This window comes from Tamandua tetradactyla, chromosome 17 (assembly GCF_023851605.1).
Source record: "Tamandua tetradactyla isolate mTamTet1 chromosome 17, mTamTet1.pri, whole genome shotgun sequence".
Classification (NCBI taxonomy): Eukaryota; Metazoa; Chordata; class Mammalia; order Pilosa; family Myrmecophagidae; genus Tamandua; species Tamandua tetradactyla.
In genome coordinates this window covers 12,454,384-12,479,507 of record NC_135343.1, presented here as the reverse complement: position 1 = coordinate 12,479,507, position 25,124 = coordinate 12,454,384, and positions in this window count along the sequence as shown.

The window sequence follows — 25,124 nt, the reverse complement described above, 5'->3', positions numbered from 1 at the left end:
ACTGAGTTGTTTTCTTTTGGGGTTTGCTGTTTTTCTCACTTTGGGTATGCTTTTATGCCACACCAAGTTTTAAATTATGACCTTTGTACTGATAGCACCAAAACAGCTTGTGGCATCCATTGAGATGGGATTAATCGTCACACAGCTGGAAGATTAGATCGCCAAGCTGTATACCCCAGTTGAGTGTCTATATATATTACTGTTTAGCATTGTGAGAACTTTTCAAAGAGACAGAGCCTGAAATCTGCTCTGGAGTTCGGAGGATCTCTGGGAAGCTGGGTTGGTGATGTAATTTAGGAGCCGGTGATGCCTTGGTAGCACATACCACATACCAAACAAGGCAGGTGCTTACTTCACTCCCGTGACCTTTGAAAATTTCTCAGTGACAGTGTGGGAGGCTTTTTAAGGACCAGAATTAGAACAAAATGTGCTTCTTCCCATGAGTAAACTGTGAAATGAGTCTTTTAAATGGTTTTTAATTATAATTTCTGAGCCCAGGGCTTGGAGGTGCCAGCCAAGCTGAAAAGCAGTGCTGTTTATATCATTGTCAGGGTGAGAGTATGATGGAAAAGAGAGTTTCTAATATGCTCTGGAACCGTTTTTTTTTTTTGTATGGGCAGGCACCAGGAATCAAACCCGGGTCTCCAGCATGGCAAGTGAGAACTCTGCCACTGAGCTACTGTGGCTCACCCTCTGGAACCATTTTAAACATTCTAAGGAAAACACTTTCCTACTCAATAGTTTTTAAGTAAAATATTTTAGTTCAAAGTATTATTTAGAGCCTAAAAAATTTCTCTCAGTTACAGAAACCTACTTACAGACTTATTTAACTATTTAACCAGCAGAGAAATTGATTTACAGTACCTGTATTTTTTAATCAAAAAAGACATTTTGTTTAGTAGGGTTATAAATATTGAAAACCTAACAGTTTCCCTTTCTTTATATAATTTTCTCACTTGCATTTTTGTATTTATTAGTTAAACCAATGAAAAAAATGCTAGATAAAAATGAAATGTGTCGACCAATGAACACAAATGAGATTTGAGCATTATGTTCTCAGTCTTACATAATAGAGGCTCTTTAAAACTGAAAATATAGTCTGTCATTTATCTATGACTTGATATCAGTAATCCACTATCAAGAGAACAAACAAAAAAAGCCAAACACGTAAAAGAGTAGGTGATGGATATGTTTGGATTGAAAGGTTCTGAGGCCAAGTAATAATAAGATGATCTGTCAGAAATATCCCAGACTCAAGAATTATCTACAAAATGGCATTTGATTACTTCTGAGCTTCTTGTTAGTTAGGTCTGGTTTATTTTGCATCATATTTGTTTTCTTGTAAACAACCCTTTAAATAAACCTAGAGAAATACACTACTTAATAAAACCATTTTTTAAACCTTTTCGTAAAATAATCCCCTGGCAATATAAGCGAGATTTCTCCAAAATTTATTTAATGGTCATATACATCAGTTTTTTTAAAGAAATCACACCAGCCCTAATATACTATATTTCATCAGTTCTACAGCTGACATTTTCTTGCATGTTAATATTTATGAATATTAATGAATACCTATGAATATTGATATTTATGAATATGCATCTCACAATCACTTCCAGGCAGCTACTCATATTTTAATAATTTTGAGTTATGTGCATTGATGTTTCTATGCATACGATGTTTAATTATCATTTAAAAAATCTTTAAAATGATTATCCTGTGATTGGAATTAGACATTGAAAGAAAAATCCAATGTATAGTAGACCAACATGGAAATTGAGTGACAGTGCACAAATCCAATATTAGTGAAAGAAATATTTGTCATTGGACGACTTTAATACCATATTTACTTCCAAAACAGCATTATTGTTTTTTTAGGATAACTAAATGATAACTATATTCTCGTTCCTAAGAAAGGAAGATATTTACAAGTAAGTAAAGCAAAGCTATATATTTTTAAATTTCTTTATCAAACTCCAAGTAATAGAATTGATGACAGACAAAAATGCAAAATATGTTAGGGTAGATGAAAGAAATTTCAGAGCAAGAGGAATTTGTTATGAACAATTTATTGGTTATTTTGGACTCTTTTTAAAGCACATGTCAGATTTTTCCAGTGCCATTTCCAGTGCCTAATGTTATATAATACGGGAAATGCTATGGTTGATTTCATTTTAGAGTCTATGAAATATAGGCTATAGGAAATATGTATGGCAAATGATAGATTTATGTGATATGTATGTATTATTTACCTGCATATATCAGTATAATTCTCCTACTTTTTCTCTGTATGCCCCATATCACCCACACTGTGAAGTCCATACCATGCCTTGGGGACCATTAATGTAATGAACTCTCCTCTAACAGGGAGGGTTCATTATTTGCTTAGCTCCTACTCATTTTTTACTTTTTATTAAATTGACAGATTTTTTTTTTCAAATCAAGCAATAAATTATTATCTACATGTATTGGGTACTTTGGGGTCCTTCCTGTTGGATTCTGTCTTCAAAGGCTAAGTCCCCATCTCCTCATCATTGGGAATATCAATTGCTGGCAGCGTTCAGCCAGGTCCCTCACTGGGCAGGGCGATGCACCAGGTGTTGAGCCTTCCTTAGGGGCTGGCCATCCAGCTCCAGGGTTTCCTGTAGGATCCAGGTTAAGGCTTCAGTTTCCATTATATTGTAGGTCACCTTCTCCTTCTGTCCCAGTCCTGACTTCCTCACTTCCTTTTATCTGTATTTCTCAAGAGTACTCATCTGTGTACAACTCCCCATCTCAGAGCCTGACTCCGGGAGACCCAGTCTAAGACATTACGTCTGTTCTAAGGTGTAAGTTTGGAAAGGACCTTTTTCACGGAGTTGTGAATGGTCATCCATCTCTAAAAACTTAATGCATTTTATTTGTAATAGAAACCACAGTGCCTTGAGTTAAAGAAAATTATGAGCATAGTATTAGTTAAGAAAGGTTAGTCTGTGATTTAAAAAAAAAAAGCATAATGACTCAAAAACACTACCAGAGTTTATTTTTTCTCATGAAAGAATAGATAGCGTGTCTTCCTCTAGCAATTCAGTGTCCCTTCCATAGCGTAGCTGCCCCACACCCTAGGGAATTGCCATCACCTCTATCCCGGGGGCAGCAGAATGGCAAAGGGAGCGGGGAGAGGGCACTGACCACTTCTCAAAGTCTCTGCCTGAAATTTGCATACATCCCTTCTGTCCACTTTCCACTGAGCTCAGTCACCCACGGAAGGGAGGACTAGGAAAAAGGGTTGTGGACAGCAACACCCAGGAAGAAGGGAAATGGATTTTTGGTAAACAGCCAGAAGCCTCTGCCACACATATTTAATGTCCTCTCAGTGAAATAAACAGACTCCCAGGAGAGACTCTCAAGTCCTCAGTCACGTTGAAACAAACACAAACAAACCAATTGCAGGGAATGAGACACATTTTAAACTCAGGAATGGTTAAACCTCCTAACAGTGTCTTGCACTTGACACCACAGAAACTTCCAGATTTAATGTGCATCTCCCTATAGTAAGCAGAAAGTGAGAATATTCTAAAGCACCCACTAACAACCCTTACCTTGAAGGGATGAGATCTAAGAATTTGTTTGCCTCTTGAAAGAAATTAGAACTCTTCGACTGAAATTCAAATAAAATTACCAGAGGCATTTTGGAAATTGAAAAAATGACTTCATTTGGAATAATTAATAGATGACACTAGCCGATAAAATACAGAAAACTAAACATAAAGAAGGAGTGTTTGTTCTCCCCGGTAATTGTACTGTAAAATAGTTAAAACACTGTGGTCTGGCTATGATAATTGACAGTGAGTGATACATAGTAGGGGCTTGAGGAATATTTGTTCAGTTAGGAATGGATTAATAAATAAAAATTTAAAAGCCAGGAGCTGATAAAATTATAAATATTCAATATATCATGAAAATTGCATTTCAAATGAGAGTGTAAGATATTAGTTATTCAGTAATTACAAATAATAAATTATCTGGAAAAAAATAAATTCTAAGCTCTATTAGAAGCAACCAACTCCAATGCATGTATTTTGTAAATATTTGAGTGTTGCCAAATGAGAAAATTCATAAAATATGGCAAGAATGGGAAAGATATTATTCATCTTCACCATCTTACGTTATAAGAAAATAGAGAGGTTAGGTTTTGTCAAAATGCCAAATAATTAACGTAGCAGAGAGCCATAACATGGAGCCCTGCGTTCAGTGCTTGTTGTACTTTCCTTGGGAGGAAGGTAAATCCATATGGGACCTGCTACCAGTTTCTCATTTGATCCTCTACATTCCCATCCACCGAGATACAGATGGAGAATGGTATTAAAAAATCCTTAAGTTTGTCATCTTGAAAGTATATTTATTTCCTGTTTTCAAAATCTGCAATAAAAGTAATTTCCCAACAATTTTTATCAGAGTGACTAAGTCCTAGGGTTTAATATTACTCTTGCTTTTCCAAACATCTAAACTGAATCACATCTGCTATAGCTTGAACCCTTACCCTCAGATTCTTCGAGTAGGTCACAACAAATTATGTCGAAATGGCTTTCATAGAACTCGATTTTAATGGGCGTTTAGAAATGGGCACATTTTTCATGAAACAAATTAGTTTGACTCTCCATATTCTTCTCAAAAGTTTCAAATGTAAGAAATGGTACTTTCAAAGGAACAGAGACCATGCAGGTATTATATTGACATAGAAGGTTAAGATCATTCTTTCCTGACAGTTGGTACAGCCCTGAAACATTTTGTTTGTGGGGTTGAAAAGGGGAGTAGATGTTCTCGGTACTGCATCAGTTCCCCAGGGCTGGAGCACTCATATCCCAGCTGCCCTGAGTGCTGACTGCTAACAGCTCACAGCTTCCCTCTTCTCCTGAGAATTGCCACCTGGCATAGAAATGCCTAGAAAAAGATCTCTCCCTGCAGGTGTTAGTCTGCAGTTAATAACTGCCTGATATGGGAATATAAAAGGTCAACGCCTTGTCTCCACTTGGGACATTGCCTTCCTAGTCATGCTCCAGGACAACCCTCGGGATCAGAGTGAGTCCTGGATTCCGTAGAGTCCTCATCCTTACACAGTTTCTTCTACCCTGCTTCCCTCACTCCCGCACAGATTTCACCTGAAAGCACTTTCCATAAATCACTTGCACAAGAATCCTCAAATCAGTTTCTGATATTAGAAGGCTTGACTTGAGACAATAAATGTGGTCACATAGTCTGCATGGAGAAACTGCTTTGCTTTGAATTCACTGACAGAGATTAAACAAAAGTGCCCTGTTATTTAAAGTTATGATGGCCCTCTGTTTACATCATGTGATGATCTGTTTAGTACACTTAGGCCAACCTGAAATTATTCCCCTTTTTCCTCCCAGCTCACTTACTCCTCATCCCCACGTAGTCTGTCCACCCTTTGTGTCTTGTGACAGCCTGTTGTTCTAACAGCTCCTTTTCCAGTCTCTCATATAGAATTGAGTTCTAGTGAAAGCATGGCTTCATGATTCACCCAATATGGCAGCAAGAAGAGAGGCAATGACAGCACTTTCCCAAATCACCCAAAGAGTGGGTCTCTTGGAACAGGAATGCTGAACTGTAAACGTTCCATGAGTGGCAGTGTAGAGGCAGTCAGTCATTCACTTGCCCATTTAGTCATATATTTATCAGGTCTGTTTCAGACATTTGCTGTGTGTGTGTGCCAAGCATTATGGTAGAGCTAGAAATACAATGGTATTCCTGTCCTAAGAGGCACAAACCCTACCTTCACAGAACCTAAATTATATCAGAGGAGGTAAGAGAACATGGATCCAGTAATTACAATAAATACTATAGGTTCTTTGATAATACCTACAGGAGATTTTCTAGTATCACAGAGAAGAATCATTTAATTTAGTGTATGACTTTCTGGGGAAACAATGGCAAAACTGAGATGTGAAGTTTGAGTCACAGCCAGGTAAAATGAGAAAGGGAGAATGAGCTCCCAACTGCGAGAAGAGCTTATATGAAAGTCCAGAAGCAGGAGAAGCCTGAGAAACATGAGACATTGAAGTTTAATATGGCTGGATTGAGGGAAGAGAGATGAGAGATGTGACAGAGACTGGAAAATAACAGAGAAGATTACTAAGGGCCTTGCATGTATGCTCAAGAGTTTGGGCTTAATTTTAAAACTAACAATGAGCCATTATAGACATTTAAGTCAGGAAGGAATATGAACTGATTTGCTGTTTCAAAATACATCAATCTGGCCACAGTGTGGGAAAGAGATTTGAATCAACTTAAAGGGATAGTCTAAGTGCCATCTTTTTGGTGAAGTACATTACAGCGTCTCTTAGCTGCCTTCTTAGATACTTGTATCTAGAGTGGCTGTGAAGGGTGCTGGTCCAGTGAAAGTGCTGTCATGGAGTACCAGAACATTCCATCAATCGTAAGGACTTAGCCTTAAGAGCCACAGTATACCCCATTAGATTAATGTGTTGTAATTTTTGCTGAATATATAAAACTTGTTTTCCCTTGAGCAGGAAATCTGTGGTTTATTTGTTACTTATTTTAATATCAAGGGTTATTTTATTTCATATTCTTCTGTGGTAAATAAATTGAACAATAGGGTTATGCTTTAGTGGCCTGGAAGCCTGAAATTAGCAAGGATCCCAATGTGTCTTTCAGGGAGTATGTGCCTGAATTTAACTTTTCAGTGCACATGTCTGAACTCAGGACCCTCTGATCACTTCCAGGAAGTGATTCTTAGATGTCCCCAAACTTTGCCTTCTTTGTCTGGGTGCTCCACATGCCTTCACATGAGGTGATGTTACATGAAGATCCTCACTAACCTTGCCCAGCTTATGGGGTAAAGACCTCTGAAAAGCAGTCATGTCTCTGGCTGCTGGTACTCCCTAAAATTCCAAGCCAAAACGTAATAACTGTCTTTGAACAAAAACTGATCATTTGGAAGTTAGAAGGGTTTGTCTTTGAGCCTTTGAATGGCACAAGACACTGCTTGTTTCATCTAACTAAACAGGTCCCAATACATTGATTATATCTCTTTGGTCATCCATCTGTTCCAGATACCATTCTGAGCATACTTACGTGTTCCTATAAATTGTGAAGTTCTCAATAATTACAAGGAATTAATTTAGAATTAAAACATCATTATAAAAATAATTAAAAAATTCAAATTAATTTAGGCATATTCATGGACTTATGCATGAATGCATCTCCTTTATGTTTGAGGGTAGTTATTAGTTGTTCTCAACTGTGGATGAATCCCTCATTTAATAGAGGCCTAGTAGGTGTTTTTTTCCTGGTTCCCATTTGGAATTACTTCTTCCATGATGACTCTCACAGACATCTTTTTGCTTGCTTAATTTTTAACCAGTCATAACATGATGGACAATGACCTATTTTTTTTTTTCTTGTTCTCTCCCCAGCAGCTTTTTGAACTAAAGTGCCTTCATTTCTATTTTGATTGCTTTGGTTATTTTTTTCCCCAATTGCTACTACCTGTGTGTATAAATTGGCTGGAACTGCTATAAGCAAGTTTCAGTTTTAGTATAACTAGGTTCTGCAAATGTCTGTTGCAAAGAAACCAAATCCACAAAAAATGTCTTTGAGTCCTCCAGTTTATATCATAAGACTTCAAAACTTCCTTGATTTTAGGTTCGAGAAGAAAATCTTCCATGCTCAGTGTCACTGGAAAAAAGGACTCAAATCCAATTCTGTGATTATTTCCTCTCTTCTACTAACAACTATGTAATATCAATAAATACTATAGGTTCTTTGATAATACCTACAGGAGATTTTCTAGTACCACAGAGAAGAATCATTTAATTTAGTGTATGACTTTCTGGGGAAACAATGGCAAAACTGAGATGTGAAGTTTGAGTCACAGCCAGGTAGGGAGAGAAAGGGAGGATGAGCTCCCAATAGTGAGAAGAACTTTATGAACTTTATGAAAGTTCCTATCGTAGTAAGGATTTAAAAAGAGGTTCTTCTTTCGTCTTGACTTTGACTACCTTTTTCCTCTTAATATGACTATATACTTTGGCAATAGTAATGCATCTTGTTATTTATAATTGAGAGAACAAGAGCTTACTCTCCCACCTCATCTCAGAGTCAGACTAATGATGAACCACCTCTCCTCTTTTATGGCTAAGCATCTCTGAGGAAACAGGTAAGATGATGCTTATCAGAAGTTACATACTAATATTGTCATTAGTAGCAAAGCAGATTTAAAAAGCAGTAGCATTTTGAGGATCTGGGTGTCTACTTCTTCAGCCTTGTGGTAGCTCTACTCAACCATCTTTAGCAAATGTACTACCTCAGTAGGGCTGCATATTTGTAATAACTCAGATTAATATACTATAGCCTTTTGACATTCACAAAGCATTTCACCAATATTCCTCTTCTCAGGTGTGGGCCTAGCAACTAGTCCTTGTTATTTCAGGTGACTTCCACAGCTTTCTCTTAGGTTGGCCAGGTAGGCAATTTTATCATGACCATGTTCAGACAAAGAAGTTAACAAAGTTAACTTAATATTACTTATTTTGTTTATTTTCTGTCTTGCCTCACGAGAATTTAAGCTCAGGAGGCAGAGATGTTTAGTGGTTTGTTCAGTGCTGTAGCTCCAGCACCTAGAACATTCTCAGGGACTAAGAAATATGCGTTAAAGGAATGGATTTCAATGACACAATCCAATTCTAGTAGGTGCCTTTAATACCTTACACAACGACGTCCTGAAGGTAGGAACCCAGCCCCCTTGGACCACCTGGGTCTCTACATTCCATGCCCAAAGCTTATTCTAAGCACCACACCCTTCCATGTCTGTGTCCCTCCCTCCCTAAGCTTCATATCTGCACAACATAGACTGAATTAAATACTTAAAACCTCATTTATATCTTAGCATTTTGTAAACTGAGGCATGATATGTCTGTCTATGTCCTATTAGAGAAGAGTGCTTAATGGTGTTAAAGTCTTTTTTTTTTCCTCAAAGAAATAGAGAAAATAAAAAAAGGATAGTCTATCAAGATTTGAAGGTTAAATTTTGAATATTACAAGGTTTCTGTCACTGGGAGATACAAATTGCACTAAGAAATAAAAATCAACAAATAGGATAATTTCAAATATAAGGATTACATTAAACAGAAAACTAATAATGTCTGTCATGTGTGTTCAATGGAAATGATGATCAAGAGTCATATTTCCAAAACCGAATTATCAAGTAATGCATTAAAATGCACAGGGGAAAGGTTACAATTCAATTCAGTTCTACATGTTATAGTGCCTTGTAGGTGCCCCATTTTCTGATAGAAAAAATAATTTTTGTCTTGCTTATCTTTACTGATAACAATGAAACCTATTTGTGGCTTTGTTTTGTTTTGAAAAAAGTATTTAAAGGCCTCATTTTTTCCACATATGGCATAAGACAAAAGTGAAAGAAAGAAAAACGTTAAGAGTCGTAATATAACTTACTACAAGAGGGCTTAAGTAGCAATTTGGCACATTGTATTCTAATCATGGTAGTCTACCATTTCCTTTCTTGATGAAAGTCTACCATTTCGTCTCAGAACTCTTCTGCTTCTTTTGCCTCTTTGCTCATTCCAATCTTGTTGGCTTCTTTGTTGTCTTTTAAACATAATGGCACACTCCCATCACAGAGACTTTCCACTACCTCTTCCATTTTCCTTAGAACACTCAAGATACCCATCCATCGCCCTGTCATCTTCTTCAGCATGTTACACACACGTTACCTTCTCAGAGAGGCCTCTCCTGGACACTCTTCCTAAAGGTGCACTCGCCCACCCTGAATTCTACGCCCTTTCCATGCTTTATGATTTTTATGAAATATTAATTATTTTGTTTATTTTCTGTCTTGCCTCACCAGAATTTGAGCTCAGGAAGCAGAGATGCTTTGTGGTTTGTTCAGTGCTGTAGCTCCAACACCTAGAACATTCTCAAGAACTAAGAAATATGTGTTAAAGGAATGGAATTCAATGGCACAATACAATTCTAGTAGGTGGCTTTAATACATTGCACAGTGAGGTCCTTAAGTTAGGACTCCATCTGCCCTCTTCTTTTAGGGCACAGCGCCCCAGTGCCTGGCAAAATGTAGTCACTTAAATGTTCGCGAAATTTTTAGTGTTAGTCTTATTCTATAACACCCCCAGAAGGAGTGGGAAAAATTACAGCTAACTTAAAATTTATCATTATAGAGCAGCTTCTGGGCTCCGGGTTTCTTCGATTTATGTACTAATTCACAGAATGATATGTGTTTAACACAATGAGTGGTTTTGCAGGGAGGAGGGAATTGGCAAGAGTGTCAATTTCGCCCCTGATAAGGGACGATTAACTTTACTTTCACGTCAAATAGTTTCACTGTGTGCAGGCGCAGGAGGTTTACGCCAGAGAGAAATCCCAAACGTGAAATAGAAACCACGGGAACACTATTCCACTCGGAGAGGAAGCAGTGCTGTGTGGGAGGAAAATCTGCAAAATGGTCACTATCAAAATTCAGCCAAAGTCTTGATGACTTAAGCAGAAAATAGTGGTGTTTTTAAAAATTATGTCCCAGAATAGAATGCTTGAAAGTTACTTTGGTTTAATTATAGGCAGCTAGCTGCTCCCTTGAATTCCGAAGCCAACTCTTCCTCATTGCTGGTCCTTTGCACAGAAACAGTACTAAAGTAGCCATCCTTTTCATCTGCTCTCAGGTGGTACTTCTGCATAAAGCTTTCTCCAATGTTGAAGTGTCTTTTACAATTCTAATCATACTTTCTCTATTTTTTTTTCACATTTCCTGCATGCCAACTGAAAACTATAATTAAAAAAGGGAGGGGCAAAATAAATTGAGAAACTTTATTTAGGCTCAAAAGTGCAGAGTTTAAAAATTAGGGCACAAACAGTAGATTTTTTTTTTCTTATGTTCATTTCCATCTCTCTCTTTTATCCTTTACTCTCTACGCATATCCATGAATCATATTTCTTTTATTGTCATCCATTTTCAAAGAGAATAGTGGTTTTTGAGCTTTTAAAATCAAGATTTCAAAATGGAACAGATATTTAGTGTATCTTTGCTATTTTCATTAGACATCAAAATATCGTCTGGTGTGTCTTTCAAATCCTGCTGAAGCCATAAGTGATGATACTCTTCACTTTCTCAGGAATCCCCCCTGCTCAATCCAAATACTGTCCCCTTTGCCCTAAGTATCACGCACAGCACTAATTAGCAAGTATGTGAATATGGCAGGTTTTGAATACCCACACGGAGTGAGTATTGCTATGTTCCCTTTTCCTCTAGAAAATGTAATCGAGCACAAACTTGTGATTAAACATTCTCTAATGAGAGGACTTTGCCAGATGCATTATCTTTTTTGTTTCCTCTGAAAACTTAAAATGGTTCTTTATAAGTTTTTTCATGAATTATATATTTACTGAAAACAACATTTTCCTAGGCTGAGATAACTTTCTTGCTAGGAGGCTTTTCTCCAGAATTCTCAAAGTATACCTTATACATTTAACTGGTATATATTTATACCACTATAAAATGGAAGGTACTGGCAGCCAGAAGTTCAAGGTTAAGTCATAACGTTGTTTGAAAGTATAGCTATAATTTTCAGACTCAGTGACTCAGTTCATTGTCCACATGTTCCCTGAGAACTGGGTCATATGAAAATTAAAGTGGATTCAGTGGAAAATAGTTCATACCAATTTAGATGAGAATACCTTACTTCTAATTGACAAAACTACTTGTCCATGGAGATGGACTAGGTAGGAAATTATTTGTGCATTAAGACTATAGTCCCAGGGTGAGCCATGGTGGCTCAGTGGCAGAGTTTTTGCTTGCCATTGCGGAGACCCAGGTTCAATTCCTGGTGCCTGCTCATGTGAAAAAAAAAAAGAAAAGAATATAGCCCCATAACACCAGACACAAACACTACCTCAACCAGGTGATCCAGGTGAATAGCAGTAGTCATAATTCTAATTTATACAATATATTTTTTATACAATATGATGAGAATTGCACTTTAGCTCTGAGGTCATCCTGCCCCCCAGACTCATAATTCAGGTATGATTATGAGAATAACATCAGACAACCTCAAGTTAATATCCATATATAAAATATCAAACCAAAATCCTCAAAAAAAAGTCAAGGACATCAAAAGCCAGAGAAATCTGAGAAACTGCAAGAACCACAAGGAGCCAAAGGAAAGGTGACGAGTAAATGTCATGTGCGAGCCGGATGGGGTGCTGGAACAGAAAATGGTCATCAGGTGAAAACTAAATAAAATACTTACCTTTGTTAATAATAATACATCAGTATGGGTTAGTAGTTATAACAAATATAAAATGTTAATATGGAAAACTGGATATGAAGTACATGAGAATGCTCTGTACTATCTTAACATTTCTATAAACCTGAATATATTCTATCCTTCAAAGTTCATTTGGAAGTTAAAAAATACTAATTTTCTGGTGGATTCTTTGGAATTTTCTATATTTAGGATCATGCCACATACAAATAGAGTTAATTTTACATCTTTCTTTCCAATTGGGATGCCTTCTATTTCTGTCTCTTGCCTGATTGCTTTGGCTAGAACATCCAATACAATGTTGAATAACAGTGGCGATAGTAGGCATTCTTGTCTTTTTCCTGATCTTAGGAGGAAAAGTTTCTGTCTTTCACCATTGAGTGTGATATTTGCTATCTGTTTTTCATAAATGCTCTTTATCATGTTGAGGAAGTTCCTTTCTATTCCTAGTTTTCTGCATGTTTTTATCAAGAAAGGATGCTGGATTTTGTCAAATACCCTTTCCACATCAGTTGAGATGGTAAAGTAGATTTTTCCTCTTTTGTAATGTATTGTATTATATGGCTTGTTTTTCTCATGCTGAACTACTCTTGCATTCTGGAATAAATCGCACTTGATTATGATATACAATCCTTGTAATATACTGCTGGATTGGTTTGCCAATGTTTTGTTGAGGATTTTTGCATCTATATTCATATGGGATATCGGTCTATAATTTTATTTTCATGTGGACTCTCTATCTGGCTTTGGTATTTGGGTGATGCTAGCATTGTAGAGTGAATTCGGGGGTGTTCCCCCATCATAACTTTTATTTAATTTTTGAAGAGCTGGAGCAGCATCGGTATTAAATATTCTTTAAATGTTTGGTAGGTTTCAGCAATGAAACCATTCAGTTCTGGGTTTTCTTTATAGGGAGGTTTTAATTATGACATAGTCTCTTTATTTGCTGGGTGTTGAGATTTTCTATTTCTTCCCACATCATATTAGGCAATTTGCATGTTTCTAGAAATGTATCCATTTCATCTAGTTTTTCTCATTTATTGGCATCTAATTGTTAATAGTACCCTTTTATAACCTTTTATTTATTTACTTATTTTTAAAATTTATTTATTAATTAAAAAATAAAGAAACAAAACAAAACAGCATACATAATCAGTAATTCACAATATCATCACTTAGTTGCATATTCATAATTTCTTAGAACATTTGCATTAATTCAGAAAAAGAAATAAAAAGATAACAGAAAAAGAAATAAAATGAACACAGGAAAGAAAAAAACAAAAAGATTATACCTACCATACCCCTTACCCCTCGCTTCATTGATCACTAGCATTTCAAACTAAATTTATTTTAGCATTTGTTCCTCCTATTATTTATTTTTATTCCATATCTTCTACTCCTTTGTTGACAAGGTAGATAAAAGGAGCATCAGACACAAGGTTTTCACAATCACACAGTCACATTGTGATAGCTGTATCATTATTCAGTCATCCTCAAGAAACATGGCTACTGGAACATAGCTCTACATTTTCAGGCAGTCCCTCTAGCCTCTCCATTACTTCTTGAATAACAAGATGATATCTACTTGATGCATAAGAATAACCTCCAGGATAACCTCTTGACTCTGTTTGGAATCTCTCAGCCATTGACACTTTGTCTTATTTCCCTCTTCCCCCTTTTGGTTGAGAAGGTGTTCTCAATCCCTTGATGCTGAGTCTCCGCTCATTCCAAGACCTCTGTCCCATGTTGCCAGGAAGGTCTACACCCCTAGGAGTCATGCCCCACGTAGAGAGGGGTAGGGTGGTGAGTCTGCTCGTTGTGTTGGCTGGAGAGAGAGGCCACATCTGAGCAACAAAAGAGGCTCTCTTGGGGGTGACTCTTATGCCTAAATTTTAAGTAGACTTGACCTATCCTTTGCGGGGTTAAGTTTCATATGAACAAACGCCAAGACTGGGGGCTCAGCCTATAGCTTTGGTTGTCCACACTGCTTGTGAGAATATCAAGAATTCAACTTGGGGAAGTTGAATTTCTCCCCGTTCTCACCACTCCCCAAAGTGGGCTTTGCAGATACTTTTCCACTCACTGATTGAATCACTCTGGGATTCATTGGGGCATCACTCTGGACAAACCAGCAAAATATCATGTCATACCTGAGATTCCAAGTACTTATGGCATTCAATCAAACTATCTACATAAGTTATATTAGGAAATGGTCTAGTCAAAATCTAAATTTTGTAACAAATAAACATTTTTTGCTTTAGTCACACGCAGAAGGTGACATTTTAAAATACTAATTACCATCTATTTTCAGTACCCTGCAATAATGACATTTCTTTGTTCTTCCTCATGCAAAAGCATTTTTAAAATTGTACCTAGGACATTTCACTATTATTATACACTCTAGGCATACCTAGATTATACCATCTCAATCTTTAACATCTATCTTTCTTTCTGATTTCATTTATGTCCCCAGCCCTCCTCCCTCTATCATTCTCACATGCAGCTTCATTCAGTATTTTAACATAATTGTATTACAGCTAGGTAGTATTGTGCTGTCCATTTCTGAGTTTTTGTATCCAGTCCTGTTGCACAGTCTGTATCCCTTCAGCTCCAGTTACTCAATATCTTACCCTATTTCTATCTCCTGATGGTCTCTGTTACGAACGAAATATTCCAAGTTTATTCACTAATGTCAGTTCATATCAATGAGAACATACAGTATTTTTCCTTTAGTTTTTGGTTATCTCACTCAGCATAATGTTCTCAAGGTCCATCCATGTTATTACATGCTTCATAAGTTTATTCTGTCTTAAAGCTGCATAATATTCCATCGTATGTATATACCACAGTTTGTTTAGCCACTCGTCTGTTGATGGGCATTTTGACTTTTTCCATCTCCTTGCAATTGTAAATAATGCTGCTATAAACATTGGTGTGCAAATGTCCGTTTGTGTCTTTGCCTTTATGTCCTCTGAGTAGATACCTAGCAATGGTATTGCTGGGTCATATGTTAATTCTATCTTCAGCTTTTTGAAGAACCACCAAACTGCCTTCCACAGCAGTTCCGCCATTTGACATTTCCACCAACAGTGAATAAGTGTGCCTCTTTCTCCACATCCTCTCCAGCAGTTGTCGTTTTCTGTTTTGTTGATAATGGCCATACTGGTGGGTGTGAGATGATGTCTCTTTGTGGTTTTGATTTGCATTTCTCTAATGGCCAGGGACATTGAGCATCTCTTCATGTGCCTTTTGGCCATTTGTATTTTCTCTTCTGAGAAGTGTCTGTTCAAGTCTTTTTCCCATTTTGTAATTGGATTGGCTGTCTTTTTGTTGTTGAGTTGAAGAATCTCTTTATAAATTCTGGATACTAGACCTTTATCTGATATGTTGTTTCCAAATATTGTCTCCCATTATGTAGGCTGTCTTTTTACTTTCTTGATGAAGTTCTTTGATGCACAAAAGTGTTTAATTTTGAGGAGTTCCCATTTCTTTCTTTCTTTCTTCAGTGCTCTTGCTTTAGGTGTAAGGTCTATAAAGCCACCTCCAATTATAAGATTTATAAGATATTTCCCTACATTTTCCTCTAACTGTTTTATGGTCTTCGACCTGATGTTTAGCTCTTTGATCCATTTTGAGTTAACTTTTGTATAGGGTGTGAGATACGGGTCCTCTTTCATTCTTTTGCATATGGATATCCAGTTCTCTAGTCACCATTTATTGAAGAGACTGTTCTGTCCCAGGTGAGTTGGCTTGACTGCCTTATCAAAGATCAAATGTCCATAGATGAGAGGGTCTATATCGGAACACTCTATTTGATTCCGTTGGTTAATATATCTATCTTTATGCCAGTACCATGCTGTTTTGACTACTGTGGCTTCATAATTTGCCTTAAAGTCAGGCAGCATGAGACCTCCAGCTTCGTTTTTTTTCCTCAAGATACTTTTAGCAATTCGGGGCACCCTTCCCTTCCAGATAAATTTGCTTATTGGTTTTTCTCTTTCTGAAAAGTAAGGTGTTGGGATTTTGATTGGTATTGCGTTGAATCTGTAAATCAGTTTAGGTAGAATTGACATCTTAACTATATTTAGTCTTCCAATCCATGAACATGGTATGCCCTTCCATCTATTTAGGTCTTCTGTGATTTCTTTTAACAGTTTCTTGTAGTTTTCTTTGTACAGGTCTTTTGTGTCTTTAGTGAAATTTATTCCTAAGTATTTTTTTCCTTTAGTTGCAATTGTAAATGGAATTCATTTCTTGATTTTCCCCTCAGATTGTTCATTACTAGTGTATAAAAACACTACAGATTTTTGAATGTTGATTTTGTAACCTGCCACTTTGCTGTACTCGTTTATTAGCTCTAGTAGTTTTGCTGTGGATTTTTCAAGGTTTTTGACATAAAATATCATATCATCTACAAACAGTGATAGTTTTACTTCTTCCTTTCCAATTTGGATGCCTTGTATTTCTTTTTCTTGTCTAATTGCTCTGGCTAGAACTTCCAACACAATGTTGAAAAACAGTGGTGATAGTGGACATCCTTGTCTTGTTCCTGATCTTAAGGGGAAAGTTTTCAGTTTTTCCCCATTGAGGACGATATTAGCTGTGGGTTTTTCATATATTCCCTCTATCATTTTAAAGGAAATTCCCTTGTATTCCTATCTTTTGAAGTTTTTTCAGCAGGAAAGGATGTTGAATTTTGTCAGATGACTTCTCTGCATCAATTGAGATGATCATGTGATTTTTCTGCTTTGATTTCTTCATATGATGTGTTACATTAATTGAATGTTGAACCATCCTTGCATACCTGGGATGAATCCTACTTGGTCATGATGTATAATTCTTTTAATGTGTTGCTGGATTCGATTTGCCAGAATTTTGTTGAGGATTTTTGCATCTGTATTCATTAGAGAGATTGGTCTGTAGTTTTCTTTTTTTGTAATATCTTTGCCTGGTTTTGATATGAGGGTGATGTTGGCTTCATAGAATGAATTAGGTAGTTTTCCCTCCACTTCGATTTTTTTGAAGAGTTTGAACAGAGTTGGTACTAATTCTTTCTGGAATGTTTGGTAGAATTCACATGTGAAGCTGTCTGGTCCTGGACTTTTCTTTTTGGGAAACTTTTGAATGACTGATTCAATTTCTTTACTTGTGATTGGTTTGTTGAGGTCATCTATTTCTTCTTGAGTCAAAGTTGGTTGTTCATGCCTTTCTAGGAAGTTGTGCATTTCATCTACACTGTTGCATTTATTAGCATAAAGTTGTTCGTAGTATCCTGTTATTACCTCCTTTATTTCTGTGAGGTCAGTGGTTATGTCTCCTCTTCCATTTCTGATCTTATTTATTTGCATCCTCTCTCTTCTTCTTTTTGTCAATCTTGCTAAGGGTCCATCAATCTTATTGATTTTCTCATAGAACCAACTTCTGGTTTTACTGATTTTCTCAATTGTTTTCATGTTCTCAATTTCATTTATTTCTGCTCTAATCTTTGTTATTTCTTTCCTTTTGCTTGCTTTGGGGTTAGTTTGCTGTTCTTTCTCCAGTTCTTCCAAGTGGGCAGTTAATTCCCAAATTTTTACCCTTTCTTCTTTTTTGATATAGGCATTTAGGGCAATAAATTTCCCCCTTAGCACTGCCTTTGCTGTGTCCCATAAGTTTTGATATGCTGTGTTTTCATTTTCATTTGCCTCAAGATATTTACTGATTTCTCTTGTAATTTCTTCCTTGGCCCACTCGTTGTTTAAGAGTGTGTTGTTGAGGCTCCACATATTCGTGAATTTTCTGGTGCTCTGCCTATTATTGATTTCCAACTTCATTCCTTTATGATTTTAGAAAGTGTTTTGTATGATTTCAGTCTTTTTAAATTTGTTGAGACTTGCTTTGTGACCCAGCATATGGTCTGTCTTTGAGAATGATCCATGAGCACTTGAGAAAAAGGTGTATCCGGCTGTTGTGGGGTGTAATGTCCTATAAATGTCTGTTAAGTCTAGCTCATTTATTGTAATATTCAAACTCTCTGTTTCTTTATTGATCCTCTGTCTAGATATTCTGTACATTGATGAGAGTGGGGAATTGAAGTCTCCAACTATTATGGTGGATGTGTCTATTTCCCTTTTCAGTGTCTGCAGTGTTTTCCTCATGTATTTTGGGGCGTTCTGGTTTTGTGCATAAATATTTATGATTGTTATGTCTTCATGTTGAACTGTTCCTTTTATTAGTACATAGTATCCTTCTTTGTCTCTTTTAACTGTTTTACATTTGAAGTCTAATTTGTTGGATATTAGTATAGCTACTCCTGCTCTTTTCTGGTTGTTTTTGCATGAAATATCTTTTCCAAACCTTTCACTTTCATCCTATGTTTATCTTTGGGTCTAAGATGTGTTTCCTGTAGATAGCATATAGAAGGATCCTGTTTTTAAATCCATTCTGCCAGTCTATGTCTTTTGATTGGGGAGTTCAATCCATTAACATTTAATGTTATTACTATACGGGTAGTACTTTCTTCTACCATTTTGCCTTTTGTATTTTATATATCATATCTAATTTTCCTTCTTTCTACACTCTTCTCCACACCTCTCTCTTCTGTCTTTTCATATCTATCTCTAGTGCTCCCTTTAGTATTTCTTGCAGAGCTGGTCTCTTGGTCACAAATTCTCTCAGTGATTTTTTGTCTGAAAATGTTTTAATTTCTCCCTCATTTTGGAAGGACAATTTTGCTGGGAATAGAACTCTTGGTTGGCAGTTTTTCTCTTTTAGTAATTTAAATATATCATCCCACTGTCTTCTTGCTTCCATGGTTTCTGCTGAGAAATCTATACATAGTCTTATTGGGTTTCCCTTGTATGTGATGGATTGCTTTTCTCTTGCTGCTTTCAAGATCCTCTCTTTCTCTTTGACCTCTGACATTCTGACTAGTAAGTGTCTTGGAAAACATCTGTTTGGATCTATTCTCTTTGAGGTATGCTGTGCTTCTTGGATCTGTAATTTTAAGTCTTTCATAATAGTTGGGAAATTTTCGGTGATAACTTCTTTCATTAGTTTTTCTCCTCCTTTTCCCTTCTCTTCTCCTTCTGGGACACCCACAACATGTATATTTGTGCGCTTCATATTATCATTCAATTCCCTGAGTCTCTGCTCATATTTTTCCATTTTTTTCCCTATAGTTTCTGTTTCTTGTTGGATATCAGATGTTCCATCCTCCAGTTCACTAATCCTAACCTCTGTCTCTTGAAATCTACCATTGTAGGTTTCCATTGTTTTGTTCATCTCTTCTACTGTACCTTTCATTCCTATAAGTTCTGTGATTTGTTTTATCATACTTTCCATTTCTTCTTTTTGTTCATTCCTTGCCTTCTTTATATCCTCCCTCAATTCATTGATTTGGTTTTTGATGAGGTTTTCTATGTCTGTTCATATATTCTGAATTAATTGTTTCAGCTCTTGTATCTCATTTGAACTCTTGGTTTGTTCCTTTGACTTAGCCATGTCTTCAATTTTCCTGGTGTGATTTGTTATTTTTTGCTGGTGTCTAGACATTTAATTACCTTAATTAGTTTATTCTGGAGATTGCTTTTACTTCTCTTACCTAGGGTTTTCTTGCTAGATGAATTTGTTGTCTGTCTTTTCTTTGATCTTCAGTTCAGCTTTTTCTGGACCTCTAGCTTAGGTTTTGTTTAACAGAGGGTAATTTTTCAGTTTTTGTTTTCTTGTATCTTGCCCTGCTTGTATGGTGCCATTTCCCTCCCCACCCTTATGAGGGTCTATGCAAGTATTATAGACTCCAACAGGGTTTCCCCAGACTAAGCTGGCCTCCTATCAGGGGGAAGGAGTCACCTGCTTCAGTTTTCCCTTAGGGTGAGACCCAGCAGGTTAAAAGACTTTCCTGTGAAGTCTCTGGGCTCTGTTTTTCTAATCCTGCCCAGTATGTGGTGCTTGTCTGCCTGTGGGTCCCACCAGCAAAAGATGTTGTGGCACCTTAAGTTTGGAAGGCTCTCCCTGCTGGGGGCATGGTGGAGACAGAGGAGAAGTTGTAGGGTGGTTTTAATGGCTTCAAATTGTCAAGCCCTCGGGTCTGAATTCCTTGAGGGAGGGATTCCACCTGAGTAGGGCTTCACCCCTCCCCTGGGGAAGGCACAGTTGGGAGACAGCCCATAGAGCAGTCCGTTTCTGCCTATGCCTGGGGCAGTTACAGCCCGAGTAGTCCTGCTGCTGAATCCAGAGGCAGCCAAGCCTCTGTAGAAAGATAGCCACAAAAACCTCCATTTCCTTCCTTTCCTCTTTTTCCGTTAGTCCAGTGAGCGACCTCCGCCTTGGCCAGGTTTAGAGTCTCTTTCCTTTCCCTCTGATAAGCCACCTGTGGGGGACGGGCACCGGACACTGGCCGCCATGGCTTGGGGAACTCACAGTTCTGGGGAGGCTCGCAGCCACTCCAGCTGGTCCAGACGGGGGTACGTTGTGTGTGCAGTCACTGATGTGGCTCCGGGAGCTGTTCTGTACCATTTCTGGTTATTTATTAGTTGTTCTGGAGTACGATCTACAACGTGCACATTGCTAAGCTGCCATCTTGGCCCCTCTTCCCTTTTTTTTATTTTTGTAAGGTCACTAGTAATGCCAGTGCTTCAATTCCTGATTTTAGTTTTTAGTTAAATGTGGCAGTTGCAAGATACAAGATAAATACACAGAAGTTAGTTAGGTATCTATTTAGCAGTATGTAGAGTATGAAAAGAAATTAAGAAGGCACTTTCATTTTTACAATAGCATCTGAAAGAATAAAATACGTAGGAATAAATTTGCATGGAGGTGAAAGACATGCACACTGCAAACTATGAAGCATCAGTGAAAGAAATTAAAAAGAGCCTAATTGAATAGAACACTTAATATCATTAAGACATCAGTACTGCCCACAGCAATCTACAAAATCAATGCAACTTCCATCAAAATTCAATCAGCCTTTTTTTTTTTTGCAGAAAAGGGAAAGTCAATCCTCAAATATATATGGAATTGCAAGGGACTCTGCATAGCTAAAACAATCTTGAAAAAGAAAACAAAATAAAAGTTGTAAGGCTCAAGTCAAAACTTACTGCAAAGCTACAGTCATTAAAACAATGTGGTACTGGCATTAGGATGAATGGATAAACAAAATGTAGTGCATACAATGGAATATTATCAACTGCAAAAAGAAGTGAGCTGTTGGCACACGCTACAACATGGATGAACCTTGAAGACATCACTGTTAGGCAGAACCCCTTCCTCCATGCTGTTACCAAATCCTAGCAAATATTCCAAGAAGCTTCCCCCACCCATGATTTCCAGGAAACTCACCAAGCCCACTGCAGCCCACACAACCATTGCATGACCCCGTTTGCCCTCTGGTAGCTGCAATCTTGGGATAACATTCTTAACCCAATATCCATACTCTGGCAGTTGCAACCCTGTATGACTATAGCAGTGCTTACAATGTAAAGCTCGCTAATGAACAGCTACCAACTCCCTGCTTTCCACCCCCACCCCCCACCCCACCCCCGCTTCTAACCTTACCAATGAGAACCTGCCAATTTCCTGCACCCAAGCTAGAGAATGAAAACCTACCACCTCCCTTTCCCTACTTTCTGCCAACCATCTATATAAGCTGAACCCCTTCTGCTCGGGGCTGTTGCCATCTTTGACTTGAGCCCGCCTGTGCATAACCTCACAACAAAGCTCCTTTGATCAAGTTTTGGTTTCTTCTCCCTCCCTTCCTGTCAAAAAACCTAGGAATTATGTTGCGTGAAATAAGCCAGAACAAATTCTAATGTGAGATACTTATAATAAACAAATTCATAGAGACAGAAAGTGGAATAGTAATTACTAGGGTTGGGATGATGTAGGAATGGGGAATTATTGCTAAATGAGGTTTAGTTTGGGATAATGAAAACAGTCTAAAAGAGACCTCCTGTCCTATAGCTTAAATGTAACTAAATAATGAGTTATGAAAATAAGGAGGAAATGTGATGTTTTGTGCAACTCTTAGGGAATCTTAAAGACAGCAGTATCCTTCCTTTTTGCTTTTGTTTTTGTTTTCTAGCATAAATTGCCCTGCCCCTCTGTAAAATAATATTGAACTGTTTCTTACACTGAGATGCTAAATAAGACCTACATCAAATAGAAACAATCCATAACATTTCCTATGGTCTCTGACTTTAAGTGCTGTGGTAAAAATGGAAGGAGACAGAAAATTAGGGTTTCTTTTACATTATTTTAAATTATTTCATTGTGGAAGACATTGTTAGTTGATTAACACAACAGTCCATCCCATCTTCCTTCTCTTCACTAACTTACTATAAATGTTGATAGAGCTTATTCTTTTCCGAGTCTCATTTGCCAACAAGGCAACCATTTGATATGGTGTATTATAAGGCCTGAAGTTAAGATGCAGTATTAAAGTGCTGCTTGATATTTTTAAATCTCAGAGTCCCAAAGCCCTATGTGTGAGCTCCTCTACTTTCACCAGATATGCCCCTGCTCAAAGGAAGCAGCCACCCACCTAGCTAAGTGCCCCTATCAGAGGGAACAGCTGTGCCCAACTCAGGCTTCAACTTAATGAGTTTCACCTCCTTTCCTTGCTGTGTCACATCGCTGTGTCTACACCCACCATATTTGGAGGAGAAGGTAATATTTAATCCCTGGAGTGCTCTCTTAGTCAACATTATTATCCCAGAACCCAGCAGAAAGTGTTATAACAGTCTGTGCAGAAACTTAATGACTTACAAGTAAAGGAGTTCAGAAGGGACATATTCTTGCCTTCCCCCTCTCCAGAGCTGCTGGTATAAGAGTAAGAGGAAGCTTTCTTTGTTTAATGAAGGCGGAGATGATCATCTTGACATCCCCACCACCTCCCCCTGGAAAACATAATAGGCCAAAATAAAAGGGCCTTTTGATTTCTACAACGTGAGGTGTTGGGCCTTCTGACTCTTAGAAATGTAAATACTTCCCCCTGGAAGTGACCCCTGGGTACCCAAGATAAAATTCAAAAGGGAGATAAGAGAAATTTTAATTGTTCTTTCTTTCATCTACTTTTCTGTATAAATGTGCATGAAATTCTGTCCAAAATTTGTAGAAACTTTTGCAGTACACTTGCATGCATCTGAATCTGTAGTGCATACTCACTAATAGTTTTCTTTTTCTCTTCTATATTGATACAGAGAGGTCTTCTGTTGGCATGATTACTTTAATTTCTCAACACTGCCAGATATTCAGAAACCACGATCTGTGAACTTAAACTCTATTGGGAGAAATTTCTCAGGAAGGAATTGACTTTCTTGTATTGCACACTTAAATTATTTGAGAAAAAGAAATCCACTCAGGGAGAATGGCATTTGAATTACTGCTTATTATTGCACAAGAGATTGAATAATGTAATAACAGCCCTGGCCTCTAGATCTCATTTAAACTTCTTTCCTCCCTTAACCGTTTTATTGAAAACCTCTGAATTTCCGTTTCCCTGTGGAGCCTCCTGCACTGAACTGAAAGTGCTCTATCTAGTGACAAAGCCTTAGTTTGCCCCTGTGCCACTGCTAACATGGTCTGCTGCTAGAATCTGGGAAACCTGCCTCTTAATTAGCATTTCTCTCTCCTTAGTAACTCACACAGACCAGAGTCAACTTGAGAGCACTTATTGGTGAGCAACTCTTGTTCTTACATGCAAGGCACATGGATCTGAAGCCAGCCCCTCCCCAGCTTTTTTTGCCCCTGAAGTAAAAAGGAGCTTTGGGGAGCTAATCTAATGCTGCCTTTCTAGGCTGCCCTCAAACAATTTAAAGGTTGAGGTTTGCAACTGCTGCAGTGTGCGTACAGAATACAACGATCTGCTATTTAAAATCAGTTGGTGCTCTACTTCCTAAAACCTACAGCTTGTGTACAGAAAGGCTTTCTTCAAATCTATCTCGGGTTCCCCCTTGGTAAGAGGAGCTGTGTTTTTGCCTTGCCTGAGCCTTGTGGTCACCCTGACCGCTAAAGTTTCTGGTAATTGGGCAACATGATCAAGTTTGCTGCATTTTTGCTGAAGGCTTGATGCTTTCCTGCCTCTCTAATAGCAATGACCTACCTTTGGATGATCACCATAAGCTTTAATCACCCTCCCTAAGAGGCTACATTTCAAGGAGCAGATGACTTAAAAGTTATCATCCAGTCTGAAATAAGGGAAATGTTAGTCTTGCATCTGTAAAAGCCTGCGTGGCCTAATGTCAAACTTTACAAACGTGTTCTTTAAATATATTTTAACAAAGAGATAAAATTCTTTGTTGATGGAATGTTTATAACTACACAGTGATATTGAGTTTATTATTCCATTATAAGACTTCCATTTATGTCATTTTGAAGTAGGCTATGAAATTATCCTTCTTCTGAAAGTAATCTGCCTTTTTTCCTATAGCTTCTTTTAAGATATTTTCTCTACTGCCTTAGTAAGTTCCAGGAAATGTTAACTATAGAATTCCTACCTCATAGAAAAAGAACTAAAGCTAGTAAACCCTTGGTTGTACATCTCCCACTCCTCATTTTACTTACAGAAAATTAAATAAATTTATTAGAATTAACTCCGTATTTTAAAACATTAAATTATATGCATAGCTAATTTTAGTTGAACTGTCCATACTTATTTAAATTTTACAAAAATCAAGCTATACTAATTTATATTTCTGGTAACATCAATTTCAGGTTAAGTTTTTCATATTTATCTACAATTTGTAACACCAAACTATCCAAAATTTGCAAGGACAAGTTGCCTTCCCCTCCCCTTGAGAAAGAAGACATTTGGAATATCCATTCAAC